This window comes from Pseudopipra pipra, chromosome Z (assembly GCF_036250125.1).
Source record: "Pseudopipra pipra isolate bDixPip1 chromosome Z, bDixPip1.hap1, whole genome shotgun sequence".
Classification (NCBI taxonomy): Eukaryota; Metazoa; Chordata; class Aves; order Passeriformes; family Pipridae; genus Pseudopipra; species Pseudopipra pipra.
This window is the reverse complement of record NC_087581.1, coordinates 46,891,890-46,909,451: the sequence shown is the minus strand read 5'-3', so window position 1 is coordinate 46,909,451 and position 17,562 is coordinate 46,891,890. Positions and strand designations below refer to the sequence as shown.

Genomic DNA, 17,562 nt, shown 5'->3' with positions numbered 1-17,562 from the left:
TATGTAAAAGCATAGATAGAGTTTGTCAAAACTTTTCAGGGAACTAAGAAAAGTATCTCAAAAACAAGCACACATGAAAGCCACAGTGAAACAAATAGTAAAATATTCTAAGAGGTGAAAAGTTTTGTCAACAAAATTAATATATCAGAGGTAGATCCACACAAGAAAAGCAGAGTATTCTGTTTCTTTACATAAACTATAGATGAACATGAAGAGTGAGTTATTCAGATGGATATATCCTTATCTACTAGTGGCTATCAACTTGGTTATATCAACCAAAGCTTAACTCATCTTAGTAGTCATCTCTAAGGAATTGTTCAACCACAGGAGAAGAGAATACTCAAAAACCACAGGAGAAGAGAATACTCAAATGAGATAAGAGGTTTTCATTTGCTGGAGTGTTTTTGCCAAAGTTTTAGTGTGCATAAAAAGCAAAGGTAAGGGAAAGATTAATTCCTAGTCTGGTCTATGACTATCTTGCAAAATGGAGCACTCAAGAGTTAGTGGATCTGCACGCTGTTGACTTGTTTATAAAAAATCTGTTGTTTATACAAAGTCTGTTGTTTATACAAAGTCTGTTGTTTATACAGTGTCAGCAGGGTATTTCCCATCCTCCAAAAGACTGTTGACTGGTGGTTAAGGTAATGTCCCTGAGGTGTAAATACAAGTACAAAAATCCCTCAAACAAGGAAAATAATTAAGCACAGATTTCTGACATCTGTGGTTTAGTGCTGAACTATGTCATATAGGAGAGCATCACCACTTATTTTGTCTACCCTTGACTAAAATTGTATGAACCCATAATACTCATCAGAATAGATAGAATTTATTATGCTGGATGAAGACTAAGCAGTTTTAGATTACAAGAAATTGAGGAGAAGTAAGGAAACAAGAAGGAAGAAAGTGAAAAAAGGGAAGGAGGGAAAGGAGATTAGGTTGTATATGTTTTCTCTGCAAAAATTGGTAAAATTGGATAAAACTCAGCTAGGGAGAAAAAAAACAGAACTTTTAAAAATTGGACATAGGAACTTCATTTTTTTTCAGACAAGGAACAAGGACATATAATATGAAAATACAAACTGGGAATAGTGTAAATGACATGATACAAACAGAACAACAACATGCACTTAAAAACTAGATCAGAAAACAGACAATTGACTACAACTGCCCATGGGAGTCTCAGTTTCATCACCTCAATATAAATATTTCTCTAAAAATGTGGCTGCAAAGTTACCCGATAGAACAGATCTTCCAAAAGCAATGTTCTAGCCTGTCACTAAGGGTTTCTGAATGTTTTTCAGTATCACAATTGCCCTTGCTGGGAATACCTAGCCTTCCTGCATTTCACTGCCACTAAAGAAACAATTGTATTCCTTATTTCTCACTGACAGATAGATCAGTTTGCTGAAAATTAAAAAGAAAAAAAAAATTCCCACTGAAATCTCTGGTATAAGAACATCTGTGAGATAAGCAAAGCTACAAGTCAGAAAGGATTGGTAACAAAATGTCACCAGGCAAATCAGCAAATAGATGATATTGTTTTCATAATTTAAAACTGTCTGATGCCAGTTCATAAAGTGGTGGGAGATTGGGATGAAACATTCTGAAATTTTGCCTGCCTGAACTAGTAAACTATTGACCCATTTTATGAAAGCTGGTGCTTTGTAAACTTTAAAGTGAGGAATTGACATAGGCAATGAAGACATTTCCTATGTGAAATGGTTTTAAATTATTGTGTGGTAAATATTTTTCAACATATAAAGAACATGTCTCATAGTGTCTTATGATTAAAATACTTAACACCTTCATGTTTGTAAACTTCTTACTTATTATGTGCAGAAACCAGTTCAATCATTCTGAAGTGAAACAACTTCTGGCAAGAACACCAGACTCTATTGCTAATACTCTATTTAGGAAGTCTAACAGGGCTCAGAGAGCAGAAGATGTGGAGGGAAAACACCGAAAAAAAAAAGTGCATTGCAATCGGATCAAGACAGTTTTGCTGACATTTCACATCACCTTGGAAACTGAAGTAGTCAGAGATTATTAATTCCTTCTGCTTTGAACTGATTATTAACTGATTCTGCTTTAAAAAATGACTGCCTGAAATTACTGTTTTCATACCCAATATATTTTTCACATGCCTTTAGAGCCCTACTTTTCTCACTTTATTAAATGAAAAACAAACCCAAACCAAAATTTTGTACTGTTTTCTCCCTCCACTCCCCAGAAGCAGGTAAATTTTGTGTATTCTGAATGCTCCTCTGTCCACAGTCCAGCTGAGGTCACGACTTCCTCTGAGCAACCTTATATAAGGCAAGAATTGACCATCTCTTTCAGTTGGTGGGTGGGCTGTCAGGCTGAAAATACCTAGTGCCGTTGCTGCTGTTCCCACCTCATCCAAGGTTTCCCAGAAAGATTAATGTTCCAAAGAGTATTTGAAATAGATACCACTGAAACACAGACCAGACCTTGCTATGTTTACTTGGTAGAAGTCTCAATATAGTCAAAAGCCAGTTAACATCTGCTGAGTCTAACGTGAATAGAACTAATACTAAACGTAACTTTTTTTTTTTTATTATATAGAAAAGCAGATGTCTTTGGTTGACCCCCAAAATTTCCTCAGTTTTCTTCCCTGATGGTTTGCTACTACTTATTTTGTTAGTCTTTCAATTTACAATTGCATCACTCAGGAGTGTTCTATATAGGAATTTGGTACTATGTTACTTATTTCTATTCAGGAAGCATTTCTTCCAGCAATTTTCTCTTTCTGAGGCAAAAAATGAAAAGGGCAGCAAAACAAAGTGATAAAATCTTTTTACAATCTGTATCTGGACATACAGTGTTTTGAAACACAATCACGTTTTCATATTGTTTCCACCATGGAAAACATTTCTATCATTTTCCACAATTAATGACAAGATGTTTTAATCACATATGATCCCAGTCATGTTACTTTTTCAATCCTCTTTATCTTGCTGTGTCATTCTGATGTCTCCCTTGTCCTGTGGGTGTGAAATGTGCGCTATTATTAGCTCATTAGGTCTTCTAGCCTCTGGCTCAGTGAAGAATGATTCACTATATTTTTTAGCCATTGACAGTTTCAATTCTTTAACCGCTAAATTTCCCTTGATATATGTGGTGCCCTGTCTTATTTTAGCCTTCCAGAATATCCCTTGGCACTACATTCTGAAGTCAGACCTATCATTCCGTACATAGCAAAACTAACAAAGTATAATTTCCCTCTGCCAGTCAACCTTTTAATTCTAGCAATTTTTTCTTAATTCATTATAAATTCAAATAACTGACTGAATTGGTTATTTAATATTTGCTCATACAATGAATAAGTTATCTTCCTATGGTTCTGTGTCTTTTTTTCAGTTTGGATTTTTGTATTTGCATACACTGCTCCTGTTTAAAAGCTCACAAACAGTTTTAAAAAGAGACATAAGAAAACATTGACTTCCTTACCAAAGTAAATGCCTTCTAATTTACTGCTAACTGCCTAAGATCTCAAATGTTAAGATTTCCTTATGAATTTAAAGCAGTTTTTCAGATTATGCCTAAAATTTGTGCAGTACAAAATTAAAACCCTGAGCTAATTCCTACTAATTCAACTGAAAGACTACATTTAACTTTAGTGTTATGAACACCAAGATTGCTGGTTATCTTTTTCCTTATACACTTACTAATATTGTTCATACCATACCTCTCTAGTTGCCATAGAAATTGGCTCTTATGTGAAAGATCTTTTGGTTAATTTTGGCTCCAGTAACTAAAGTGTGTTGTGGTTTGAGCCACCCCCCCGGAGAGGCTGGAAGTGGTTGGTCCAGGTGAGTTTCCGATGAGGGGCCAATCAGAGCTGTGTTTGGCCCCTGTGAAATTAGGATATTACAACAGCTGGAAGGAAGTTGTTGGCAGAGAGAGAGAGAGAGAATGGAAGCCATGAGGTGAGAGGAGAGAGGCCTGCAGGCCCCTGGTGGGGGGACCCTCTTCCCCCCTTCTTTCCCCCCCTCTTTCCCCCTCCGGCCGGCTTGCAGGGGAGCCCAGAACAGTATTATAACTGGACTGGGTGCCTGTGGCCAAAGGCTAAGGAGTTTTTTCCCCCCACTGCCCAGGAGAGGCAGTGGTGTGCACTTGAGAGGCCAGTCAGGGGGTTGGAGCTAGGCCCCCCATCCCAGCAGGCAGGCATGGCATTGGAGCCAAGCCAGAGATGGGCCAAGGGGTGGCCCGGGAGCTGCAGAAGCAGCAGAGATCATGCAGAGCTGGAAGAATTCCAGGCAGAGGATGAGAAAAAGACTTCAAGCAGTCTCGCTGCCACTTTCCCCCACACGCAATGGTGGAGGAGGGAGCGACCCGAGCTGAGACTGGAGAAACACGGAGACAGGCCGAGGGGCTTGGAAGTGCCCTCGTGGGTTTGGACAGGGGCAGCCGAAAACCGAAGGAGGAATGTGGGAGGGAGGAATACCTCCCCGTGACATGTGAAAGTTGAGCTGAAGCTGCAGCAGCTGAAACAGAGAGAAGCCAAACCAAGCAGGCTTTTTCTGGGTAAGGACTTTTGGTGAAAACTATTTGGGGTATAAAGACTGAGCAAAACCCAGAAACCCTGTACCCTGGAGAGCAGGAGTGGACATCTTACTCTCTGGGAGGAACCTTCATGAACCGGGGGAGAAAGGACTCAAAAGCTGACTCCCTGTAATTCGTGATGAAGATCTGGTAAAACATATGTTCCTTTGCAGTCCAGAAGGAGACCTCGGCAGAGGCCAAGGAGCTGGTAGGGATTCAGAAGACCCCTTTCTCGATACCCCAATGAGGGAGAGACTTTAGCTATCGCCCTGATGGTTTTTCTTCTTCTGATTTGATGTGGAAGGACCCCAGGGGTGGTAAAAATTGTGTTAATACTGTGTCAGCCTGTCTTTATCTCTATTTCATGGTCACAGTACAGACTACTGTTTCCCACTTTGTAACACAAGAGTTTTTTTTCTCAGAACAGAAAAACAGATCTTTGTTTGAAAATATGTTTAGGTTTTGTACAATTATTTTTTTATAAGAAAACTTGTGTTGTCAAGCAATTCTATGCTTCTTATTTACTTTTTGGAATATTAGCACTTTTGCCTGGAACTTTCTCAGTGTTGCCTTGATTGCCTTAAACCCATTGCCACAACTCTGAATATTTAATGTTCCTCATGCTAATCTTTTATCACTTTTCTGTTCAAATTACACAGTTTTTGCTATTGCAGAGTGTTTAGTAAGTCTTTATAATATTTAAATTTGGAAAAAGTCCTTATCACAGACAGGTCATGTAGTATCATGATACTCTGCAAACACAAATCAGTAAGTTTGAAGTGACTCTACATTCAGACAAACAATTTTGCTCAGTATCTGGTCCTGCGCTGGTAGCAGGATGAGAGAGATGGGGAGGAAAGAGAGATTATACAATTTCTGTGGAGCTTGGTGTCATTACATGGCTCAGCGGATCTTCCCACCACTAGCTGTGCTATTCCCAGGCACAAGTCCAATATACTCCATTCCTTTCTATCCTTTTTCGACCCATCCAGCCACTTCCACAGAATTTCCATATTAGCCATTAAATAGGGCTGGGAACAAGTCAAACTAGGGAAAACAAAATGTATTGATTCTCCAGTGCCTAAAACACCTCTGGATAGAGTCTTCCTAAATCTTTGTTTGCGAAGCCTAGCCATGAATGAATGGCACTGAGATATATAAAAAGAGATACACCATTTAAAAAAGAAACCTATAAAGTGGTAGATAAGATAAGGTTTCTCCAATTATAAACAAGAATCAAGGAAGAAGATTTTTTTTTCCTCGTACACATAATTTGTATTTTATCTTATAGTTTGACATATCTCAGCACCTTACCATTTATCTTAACTCTGTAAATCCTGTACTTCATTAAAGAGCTTTCATAAAAGCTACTTCATCTAAAATCCTTTGCCAATCTACCTAGAGTCTTAAGGAATAAAAGAGTTACATTTGGTGCAATATTTTACTGATATCAGTTTACCCATGACATTTTAAGAGAGGCATGGGGTGACCTATATACTTTAATATCACAGACTGTATCACTGAATAGATCTCAAATCTTCCAATGAGAAAAAGTCATTACTAAGTTTATCTTGAAACTTCTTCACAGGTAATGATCTTTCACTTTTTATCTTGCATACATTCGTAAACTAGTATTTATAGTTCTAGTATTTACTAATATTTACTTGTGAGAAGAGTCACAAATGATCATTCATAGGCTTCTCTGTCAGTTTTCCATTATTGCCCTTGTTATTAAAGGAATCCTATTGTACTAAACTGTGTTTTTTCTCAAGACATCAACTCTCTGGTCACAACAGATGAAGTAGGACACATGACTACGTGGAGTTAGTTACCTATCTATCATATAGCGTCAGTGAATTACTAATTTCAACAAAATGATGAAAATTCAAAGGGCCTGGGAGTTATAATTTGTATCTGCTTAGTAAATTAAAATTCCACTGGAAAACACTATCCCTCTTAAAATATAAGATACACCTGTGAAGCTGATACACTCCTTGTAATACAGGATTATTGCAGAAATATCAAACATTCTATCATATTTTTCAATTTCAGAGAGAGAGTTAATTCCACAGGCAGAAAAAGTTTTCTTTCAGCATGAATGCATTTACGTTGCAACAGAGAATGAGGCATATATCCCTGATGAGAAGATTCATGCACAGCAAAGCTAAGTATCAGACAACAGTTAACCTACATTTACATTTTGAAATCATCCTTTGCTCATTGCATCCATCAGGAACTTTTAAACTTAGAAACATTTTTCTTCCAGGGTAGAAAGAAAATGGTCAGAAAAAAATAAATTCCCTGGAGTTGTCAAGTGAATGCCTCTGCTAAATTCAAATTTGTATCTCTATAGTGAAAGTCTCTTCTATGACTCAAAGTTGCTCTCTTGTTGCGTCTTGTTACATCAATATCAAATGGATTTGGTATATACAAAAATAGATGGCCTCTCTCTGAGGTATTTGCCAATGTAGTGTCACTGCAATGTGTGCTATATTAGAGATTAGCTTGTTAGCAGGAGAGGGAAAATAAAATTGAGAAAAGTACATTTAGAACAAGGTTATCTGGTTTTGCTGTTTTGTGTGACATGACATTTTACTTTTCTCATTTTTGAGTTCACAATGTGAAATGTGCACATCATACACAGAGTCCTTATTGTCTACTAAAACTGCAGTGGAGCATTTTCCAAAAATCAAAATCTTAAAAATCCTTTCAGTGAAAACATATTATGGCAGAACTAATAAGTAAAAATAATGTACAAAGAGATAAGTCTAAATAAATCATACAGATCTGTGGAACTAAATATGTAGCATAATGTATATTTCAGCAAATATTCACCGAAAGTGAAGCCTTTATATGTTTTGTGCCCTTGAACTTTCAGTATATTATTTTAAACATGATGGAAAACACTGGACCTACCTCAAATATTCATTACTGTGGCAGCTTAGTCAGAACAAATCATACACAACAGTATGGGATCTAAAGAAGAATCTAAGTTTGAAGATGGCTTCACAGAGAGCTCTGGGGAGAAAGTCTTATGGATCCACAGAAGTCCTTACAGTACTTCTTTAGAATTAATGTTTACATTATTAAAATGCAAGAGGCTATTAATATCACTAAAAAATGGTGAACAGACGTGAACCAAAGAACCTTTTAATCCATTTCCTGAGTTGTAAATAAAGACCTTTATGTACAGCTACTGAAGGAAATGTAAAAAGCCAACTACTGTATAATCTTAATTGGGTTACTCAGAATCTCTAACAGAGCTATCATCACAGGCTGTATAAATCAAAAATAATAGCATATATAGGAAAGTGATCTGCATCTAAAGAGGATGTCTTTGTTCCCTAAGGTGGCAAAATTACGTTTAGATATTTCTGATAGAACTTTGATGCAGCATACACTTAAATAAATATAAAAATCTCACAGGGAAAGCTTTCTGGATAAAAAATTTCTAATGAACTGACTCTATCCTTCTCTTTTAGTGTTTTAGACCAGTTAGTGCTATTGCCTTCTTTTACTCTGCCTGCACTTTGTTGATAGGTGAAGACTTTAGCAATACTAGCTGGATAGTGCATCTTAAGATACCATGATGAACCATTAATATTTTCTATATAAGTCAAGTAACTCTGTAAGTAGTTAAAGTATTTTAACTTTAAATAAAGATTTCCGTGTGGTCTGTCTCTACCAAATATATCCTTTGGTTAATGAGAGTAGCTGCTAGGTTTGTCCTTGGGAGTCAAGAACTTGGTTATATTGTTGGCTCTAGAGAAAGTATTTAAAGAAAATCTTCAAATTCTAACTACAATAAACTTCTTTTGCAATATATTTGTATGTGTTTGTTCTCCAGTTTTTTCAAGACCTCCAGAAGAAGTCAATACGAAAGTGACTGTACACATGGATTATGCCTTCAGCAATATTTTATAATGTTAGGTGCTGTTTAACACAAAAAGAAAACATTAAGGCCATTCTGTACAGTTTGAGGTGGTTGTACAGGAGATAAAAATTCCTCTTATCCTTTATCTTTAGAGCATTGTAAAGTTTAATTAAATAAAGCCTACAAGGTACTCTGAGATACTTTACTTACGAGTTAAATTTATTCTGATTTTTTCTATTTTAACATTAAAGACAACAAATCTAGTTATATTCAGCACCATATAGGTAATAGTAGATAGGAATCTGACTTCTTGTCTGACCCTGTAGAAGTTTCGAGCTGGCTTCCCGCCAAGTCCCCCGAAACTCGACATCAAGGACCTGCCTCCCAGAGAGGGAAAAGGAAAAAAACCAAGCAGCCAAAGCTATAGCAAATATATATATATATATATATATTTTACATATAAGACAGATACACAAAAGGAGAATACCACACACCGGGGAGGGGGGGGGGGAAAGGGAGAAAGACAAAAAGGGGCAAGGACCGAACAAGTCAACCAGCCAACCGAAGGCAAACTAGCAAAAATCTCACCACTTCCCTTCGAACAGGCAGGATGGCTGGACACGGTCCTAGGCTCTCCCCTCACGTGTGCAGATAACAGCAGTCACTGTAGGCCTCGGCTCCAGATAAGCCAGACCGAGACAGGGACCCACCGTTCTCCAACCTCACCGGAAAGGAAGAGGGGGAGGTCCCTCCTGCTGGCTTTATTTATACCTCAAGTTACGTAAAGGAATAGCATGGAATACTTCCGTGATCACTTTTCTAGTTCCTTCCTGGTTACAAGTTGGTCTCCAGGAAGGCCCAGAGTGAAACCACCACAGACCCTTATTTGTACAGGTTTTTGAAACACAGAGCTTAATCTACCAGCTCAATACTCTTGAATAAAATACCACAGTAATTTTCTCAAAAATCTTCTCAAGTCATATAAGTTCTGACATAAAATGAATTTTATTTTTGATTTTGGGGTCTTTGGTTATTGTTGAGAATTAACAAAATTATTATAATGGTTTCTAGCATTCACAAAAAATAAATAACGAATTTAGAATATGTGACTAAATTATTACACCTCAGGTAACGTGAGTTCACCAGATATATTCTGTTTTGGTGAAAATCTATCATTATCAGTTTTTTCACTGAAGATGTGCAAATTAAAACTCTCAGTATTCAGAAAGCTGCAAAAGTGGATTTCCCCGGGGCTGTGAGTGGCTTCTGGTTACCTTCCCTCCCATTACCAACAGCTGCTATGGCTCATGCATCTGTATCAAGCAGTGTGATCACAGCAGTGCTCCTGCCTAAGGGTCCTCTCATTCAGCTTCATATACCTTTTTGCTAAAGCATGTGCTTAGAGACATCAGAATGCCTCATAATGACAGATTCTGTCAGAATCTTTATGCCTACATAAAGATTAAGTTGTAGCCTGAAATCAGTGTGTAAAAAGCAAGACTGCTTAATGGAAATACAAAGCCACCCTGCCCAAAATTTTGCTTTCCCACAGCTTTTCTTTTCTGGCATACTCATCGGCAAAGGTTGAACACCTCCACTACTGCAGGAACAAATAAAAGAAAATTAAGGATGGCCTTCTTGTCACCAGCCAGCTCCAGCTTAGCTGGGAGGTTATCATTCAAAGGGGCAGGACAGGGCAACTTTCAAGGAATGCAAATGCTGTGATTATGCACAGGTCAGAGGTGACAACAGACAAGAGGAGCCTCTTTCATGTTGTGATCATCTACTAGAAACTATTGTGTCATAAAAGAGACCTTCATCACAGATATATAAACTTGAATTTAGCAGAAGCATTCACTCAACAAACTCCAGGGAATTTATTTTTTGTACCAAAATCTCACTAAAATAGAGGCTGTCTTTATGTCAAGGTAGTTGTTGATTACTATTATGAATCCATATACCGTTTTTCTCCTTTGATTTAGGAGAAAATAACCATGCTATTTAGAGAAAGCTGAAATAATAAAATATGTAGTTGTAAGAATTACTCATTAGTTTTAAAAACTACTGTGTATTTAGGAGACAAACAAACACAGAAACAAAACTCCTTTGTAATCTGAATATTGTAGCTTTCATTATCTCACTCTGCCTTTATTCTTTCCTTTCCTTGACTGATCTACTAATTCTCTGATTAAAAGTCCAATAATAGATCTTCATTTATAATGACTTCTCTAGAACATTTATGCCAACATCTTTACACAAAAGAGTAGTCAGATTGGCAGCTCCGTGGGGCTGGGATTCTTTTCTGGTCTGGCTAGTGAGACACTTTCCTACAAAGCCTATGGTGTTTGATTAAAAATAATATTGTTGTGTAAATACGGCAGCAACAAACAGAAGGGATGTTTGTTAGTAGAAGTAGGAATTCAGTCTACCTAAGTGCCCTGCAATTTGCAAGCAGTGCAAACAGAAACACAGAAACCTGTTGAGACAGGATGTGCTGATCTGTCAGACAGACTGTCTTGGTTTGAATGGGTGGACCTCATTTGGAAATACCTTCCTATCAGGATTTTTCATCACTCTTCTTTGGAGTCTAAACAGAATTCAAAGAGAAACAAAAGAGTTGTAGAAATCTGTCTCTGATTCTTTATCATATACCCACAGAGCAATCATATACAACTCTTCTAATAAAGCACTTTTGGGTTTTTTCTTGCAGCTGATGTTTGGTACCTATGTGCATATTTTGACAAAAATTAGACTGATGCCCTCTCAAGAACAACTACCGATAGAATTTTATTTTCATTAAAGCAACGAAACCTTACATAATCCTATGAGGAACAAAGACCCTTTTATTACTGCAGAAATCCATAACAGCTTACTTCTTTAAGGAATGTCACCTCATTAGCCATAAGACATTTTCTGAGAGACCACAGTTTCATCAACTGGGAAGAAGAAAAAGGCCAGTTTGTAACCTTGCCTCAGAACCCAACTTGCAAATCCATCAGTAAAAAGGAGAAAGAAACGTTAGTGAATACACCCAGTTCCCACAGATTTGATGACTGATCATGCATTTTCACATAGAGCCAAATGTATGACATAAACAACTGTCTTGGCAGAACACACAGTCTCCCCTCTAGCACACACTGTTGGTATGCATATGCCAATTAAGTGTATATTAGCCTCTCATAAAGCTTCCATCTACTTCAAAACAAAACAGGACTCCACCAAACAGCTCTAAGGGTACTCAACTTCCCCTAAAAGTACAGCTGCAAAGTGAAGGGTTCAGACTTGGCTTTATTGTAATTTATTTCAAGAATATCTGTTGTCATTAAATTCAAGAGATTGTTATTGGAAATTTTCTACACACTTTTTTCACATTCTGTCTCTGAGGTGTTGACCTCAATTTAATTCAGACAGTGAAGTACGACTAGCAAGAAAACAACTGATGCTGCCTTTGCTTGGTGTGTTGTTCCTTTACTATCTAATTTGCAGAACTGGCATCAACGTGACAGAAATTGCACTGATGACTTCCAAAACCCCACAAAATAGCTAGAGTTGCATAATGCCCTTCATTACAGACACAGTCCCTGGAGAACAAACCATCCTAGTCTTGCTGTAAAATTCCTGACTCTGTGCTTCCATTCATCTATCATGCCTGGAACTGCATTCATGGGACTATGAGAGTTACTGCAAACAATTTCTGCCTGTGTGCCATGTCTACTGTGACTCCTTTGGTGGGAAAGCTGAGCAAGTGAGCTCAGTGAAAAAAACAGCAAAAACAGTGCCCTTCTCACCTAGGGGAAGGAAGAGTCAATGTAAAGGCAGAAGGTGATCAAGAAAAGGCTCATGGAGTCTGTAGGAACAGCTGCAAACGGGAATTAGCAAAGTAAGCACAAGGGGAAGAGAAAATTGCACTGATTGTGGGAATGAAAGTGCAGCTATTGCAGAAAACCAACATCAGTAGGTGACAAAAGACTGCTCTGGCTTGCACAACTGGCCAAGACTGGGAAACATTTTGATGCCATAATGAAGTTTAAACTTTTGGAGCTTCACTGTATTCTATACTTGCATAGGCTGAAAGACTTCCTGCCACCACAAAGATTCGTTTTAACACTGTGCAGTAAGAGATAGATACCTGTGAAACAGACCACTGTGTCATTTGGGACAACAAACAACTTTAAGGATCTACATAGATGTTCTTATTTAAAGATATTCAGTTTTAGATTGTCTTGTGAACAAGAAATATGCACTTAACATTGTAAGAATCCAATAAGCATGTAGATTTAAGGAATTATCAATTATGTCACTTAAAATTCAAAGATTTGGTCATTTCTGGTTTTGTTTAAGCTATACTATTTACTGATAAATTTAAAGTGCTTTTTAATTAATATCTGCATTGAGAAAAGGTAGGCCTGTTTGAACAGCTCTCTCATCTTGCATACAGAGATCCATAAAGAACAACACTACCATGGCCTCTTTTTCACTGACGTATTTCTTTAAGGAAAAGTTTTAATTGTAGCATTAATGACAGTAAATAATCTCTTAAGTGCCTTTATATATAATTTTCTTGTTCACAGTGAAGTGCGCAGCAACATTAGCAACCCTCTAAAATTCAGCATACTTTGAAAATATTATCTGCTGCATCTTTTAATGTCCAAGTTTCAAGTTCTACTAATCTATTCCACATTTCTTTACCTTAGCTTGCCTATACATTACATTTTAATGTTGGTTGGGCACTCCAGAACAGCACATACCTTTCGGACACAGCAATATCACATATCACATATCACATAGACAAGCATATCACAAGTGATAAATGTAACTTCAGGTGCTTTTTAGTTGTTGAGTCTAAAATTTAAAGTCAAATAGACTTGTAAGATTCATATGTAAAGCATGACTGTGAAGGGACCCAAAACCACTTAGAAATTAGACTTTAAAAGATGCTCAGACCCTGTTAAAAAGGTCAGGTAAAACTTGAAGAGGAAGAGTGCAAAGAAAGGGGAAAATTGGTTAACAGAGAATCCAGGGAGCACTTCTCTAAAGGGTTCAAATAAAAAAATTCTGTATGCTATTGTGATATGAAACTTCAGTGATTCAATGCAATAGTCAGAGTTGCAGGAGTCTCTTTTTATTATGAAGAATGTTTATGTGATGAGCAAAACACAAAGAGAAAGAAACAGCTAAAGAATACTTGATGGGCATTTTAATCTTCTATTAATATGCAAATTTTGTTCTTTAGGACTCTAGGAAAAAATATGGTTTTTTCATAGGCTATTTAAAAGTGTCTGACTCTCCCAGAGGCGCTTCTTGTATGAATCCAAGTGAAACACTCTATTTATGGTAATTCCCCAGATACTACTGTATGCACTATTTTCTTTTTGAAATTATATGGAGTTTACTGAACCACATTTGTAAAACATTCCACAGCTGATTTCATTCTAAAGATCTCCTTGAATAGAGCCGAATCCCCTGTTGATCTGTGTCGTATGAGGATGATAAGAAAATCATCTTCGACCATGAGAGAAGAAATGAAAAAGTCAGTATGAAAATTTGGATAAGAGTTTCTGATCAAAAAATGGATAATTTTGTCTTCATAATCAACTGTAGTCACATATGTGTCCCTGAAAACACACAAAAATATTTTCCTTATTATATGCCATTCTTCAGAAGAAAGGCAGGTTTACTGCTGGAATAACATCATTATTGTTATGTATTCAAAAGTGCTTTTCCTGATTTCCTTTATACCTACTTATAAGCATTACTGTCATAGTGAAAAATAAAAATAAACCCTGCAAAATCTTGCTTGCTCCCATCAAAAGGAAAACTAGGAATTGTTTTTAATTTTTTTTGCTGTGAAGTTAAACGTTCTCTCCCTATTTTTCATATAGAAACAGCAGAGCAAGATCATGAATTAAAGTCTGCTTCTCTTGCAAGACTTCCTCACCTTCTGTGGTTTTATCCATCACTAAAGATACCAGATTAAGCTCTAAAAAGTACCCATGGAATTCAGAATTATCATGAAGTTCAAAACCCTTTTGTCTTATTACTCAAAAGGCTGTAATGATGTGATCTGACTTTCCACTGTGAATGGTCTTTGTATCTGATCCCACATGAATGTCTTCCTACTCAGATCTGTCATGGAATGATGGCTTCAGCTATGGATCTCCTTTGGCTTTTATGAATTTGGGGATAAGTGCATCACTGTGAAATGTAATACTTCTGTGCAGCTGTAAAGCTGGTGAGGAAGGGAGACTTATGCACTGGAATTCCATCAGCACATCCTGTTAAGAGATGTACACTACCTATCTGCAGACACAATATGGAAAGTAAAACAGGGCTCCAAATCGTGACCAAGAAAAAAGACAATTTTTCATAGGACTACGGAAAAGTGTTAGAGATAACGTGCTGCATCTAGGACCAGGAACTGCAACTTTCATCTGTCGTGAAAGCTTCACAGACTTTCTCCTGCTGCAGCTGCCCAGAGAGGTTATAGACAGTTATAGATGCCATTCTGCCTTTGGAGAAAAGAAGTGGCAGCGTTTTGGCAAAAAAAAGGAGGCAGGAAAGCCAGTATAAATGCAGGATTGCATAAGCTAAAAACCACAGATGGTGGAGAAGGGCGTTAACAGTGACAGTAGCTGCTGGGATTATTTTTGCCTAAAGACACAGTTTTAAGTAAAAAAAAAAAAAAAAAAAAGGCTACAAGCAAACAGTTTAGTTGGCTTTAATTTTTTGAATCAACTTAATCTGACCAGACATTAGCAAACACAGTGAATGCCATACCCTGAAGGGGAGGATTTAAATAGAAAGCACATAAATGGATAATAAGAGAGGATATGCTAGACAAAGTGATTACAGCCAGTAGAAGCACTGGCAGCACATATTCTACTGTCAGCTCCACTCATTCATGAGCCCATTTTGGTTAGCGTGCAGAGGTCCCATCAGAAAGGCTTGGCATGCTTTGTCCCCTTACATTGCTGTGGGGCAATTTTTTTTACCAGTTAGTCTTCCACACTGGCACCCAAACTGGAAAAAATGCTTCCATGCTCCAGTATGTTTTTAAACTGTTGCAGTGGGGATAATGGTCCCTAGCTGGATGGAGGCTGAAGTGGCCTTACATCTGTGTGAGAGCAACCATACCTTGGCTAGAAAAATGGCTTTTTTATTCTAGTACCTTATCAGCATTCCTCAATGTGTAATTAATTTAATAACTCATACCTTTATCTTCAATGGTCACATTCAGACAGAGTTCCTGTCTTTCCACCCAAGAGCTTCCAAAGCAGGAGAAGCTAAACTGCAGATTCTCCATATCTTGAGCTGTTGCTCTCAGAATTGTTTCATTTAACTAATTTGGACTCAGTTTCTGCCTGAAACTACGAAGGTTAGTATACTGGAGCACTTAGAGATTGCTTAGTAGTGGCAAATGGTGGGGAAATGACCAGGACGGACTGTGAAGTTATGCAACAAAAGCTAGTCCACATGGCCACAAAGTAGCACAGGCGGGGGAGCTCCAACAGAGACCTGCCAGATTAATCCCAGACCCACCTGCAGAGGAGCCATCAGCCCCTCAAAGGTCTCTCTGCACAAGCCCAAGGGAGTGCAGAGACACAAAAACAGGTGGGAACCCAAAGTTCCCGGAAGGAAAGACTCTGGCCAGGTCCCTCCAGGACAGTTCCATGAGAGGAACTCACTCGTGGTTGAACAAGGGGAGTCCTGGTCATCATGGGGCAAGGCAGTGAGTAAGTCAGATGATCTGTGTCAGCAACAGGAATGAGCCTGCAGCCTCAGTCTTGTGTGCCTGGGTGCCAGCAGCTGGGAAGACTGGGATCCAGGGTCAGCTAGTGAAGGGTCCACACTGTATCCACATATATTCTCACCAAGGCTCCTTCATTCTGCTCAGCCTGAGAGGGAAGCAGGATGAGGGAAACGGTGCTGTTTGAGTTCATGTGACTGCTGAGTGTACATGTCTGTGACATGTGTGGTCAGACATGTATATCTGTATATGTGTGTTGTACACATTATTTTGTGTGCATGCACCCCATGTGAAGGCATGGTCAGCCTCACTACTGCTTGGACCTGGGGGGACAGAGTTGAGGCAGCCTCACCTTCTTTGGGCTGTTGGATCAGTCTCTATATAAATCCACAGACAAAGTGGATTCTGTAGCTCAAAGGGCTAAATTGGACCTGCCAGTGCACCACCAGGCAAACCCAGAATAAAACCTCACACACTTCTCTGTTAAAGCAGAGTTAGAGACAACAGACAAGCGGAGTTAGAGACAAGCAGACTGTGTTAGTATGTCTTGTAGAGAACTGCACTAACACAGCCATGTTGTTTCCACAATCCAGATGGCCAGTCCTATCTGAGCTCTCTGCAGGTGCAGAGGGGCCATGACTGACCCCTGTTTCTCAGCACCCTCCTCAATTCATGTCATATCAGAAGGGCAAGGCTTGAAGGGCTATGAACGTCGGTACAGGAAAATGTTTGTACCTCCCACAAGCTTTCCAGGCTTGTTACTGGCAAGCAAGGAAGGAGGAGATGTAAGCTAGTTAACTCTGTAACATCTTCTAGCTGTCACTGCTTTATGTTACAATAATAAGAAATTATTATGTCTGTTCACTGAAGCACTCAGAGAAGATGTAGTGTGTATAATCAAAGAAATTAAGGTTCACCAGCTTGGACCAAGCTCTTTACTGTTCCAGTTAAATAATACCCAGAAGTAGCTCATTCATAGACAGCTCAATTAGGTCAGCATCCTTAAACGGAAATACAATACCACATAGTGATACACACAACATAAACAGAAATACAGCAGCCCGCAGTGACACATACAACATGATAGTAAATCAAGTTTTGAAAGTAAGAGCTGAAAAAAACTTGAAAAAGAATCAGCAGCATGCCAAGGAAGATTCAAAATCCTGAAGATCTTCTTGTAAAATCATTCTTATAAAAAGCATTTTATAAGAATAAAATATTGTGTGTATGTGTGTATGTGTGTGTATATGTGTGTGTGTTTGCGTGTGTGCGTGTGTGCGCTAAAAAGAAAAACAAAATAAATTATCTTTATGGCATAAACTGAGCCGTGGCAAAGATTAAACGAACTTGAAGTTCGCAAAAAGGCACCCTGTAC

The 17,562-nt window shown here is 38.2% G+C and overlaps 1 long non-coding RNA gene across 1 annotated transcript; it reads right to left on the bottom strand.

Moving 5' to 3' along the window:
- Positions 1-566: 566 nt before the first annotated feature.
- LOC135406916 (uncharacterized) lies at positions 567-4,806 on the bottom strand. The gene is made up of 3 exons (XR_010426578.1): positions 4,357-4,806; positions 3,710-3,900; positions 567-3,005 (listed from the first exon to the last, which is right to left on the bottom strand). It is a non-coding gene; the product is annotated as an uncharacterized LOC135406916 (long non-coding RNA).
- Positions 4,807-17,562: the final 12,756 nt, after the last annotated feature.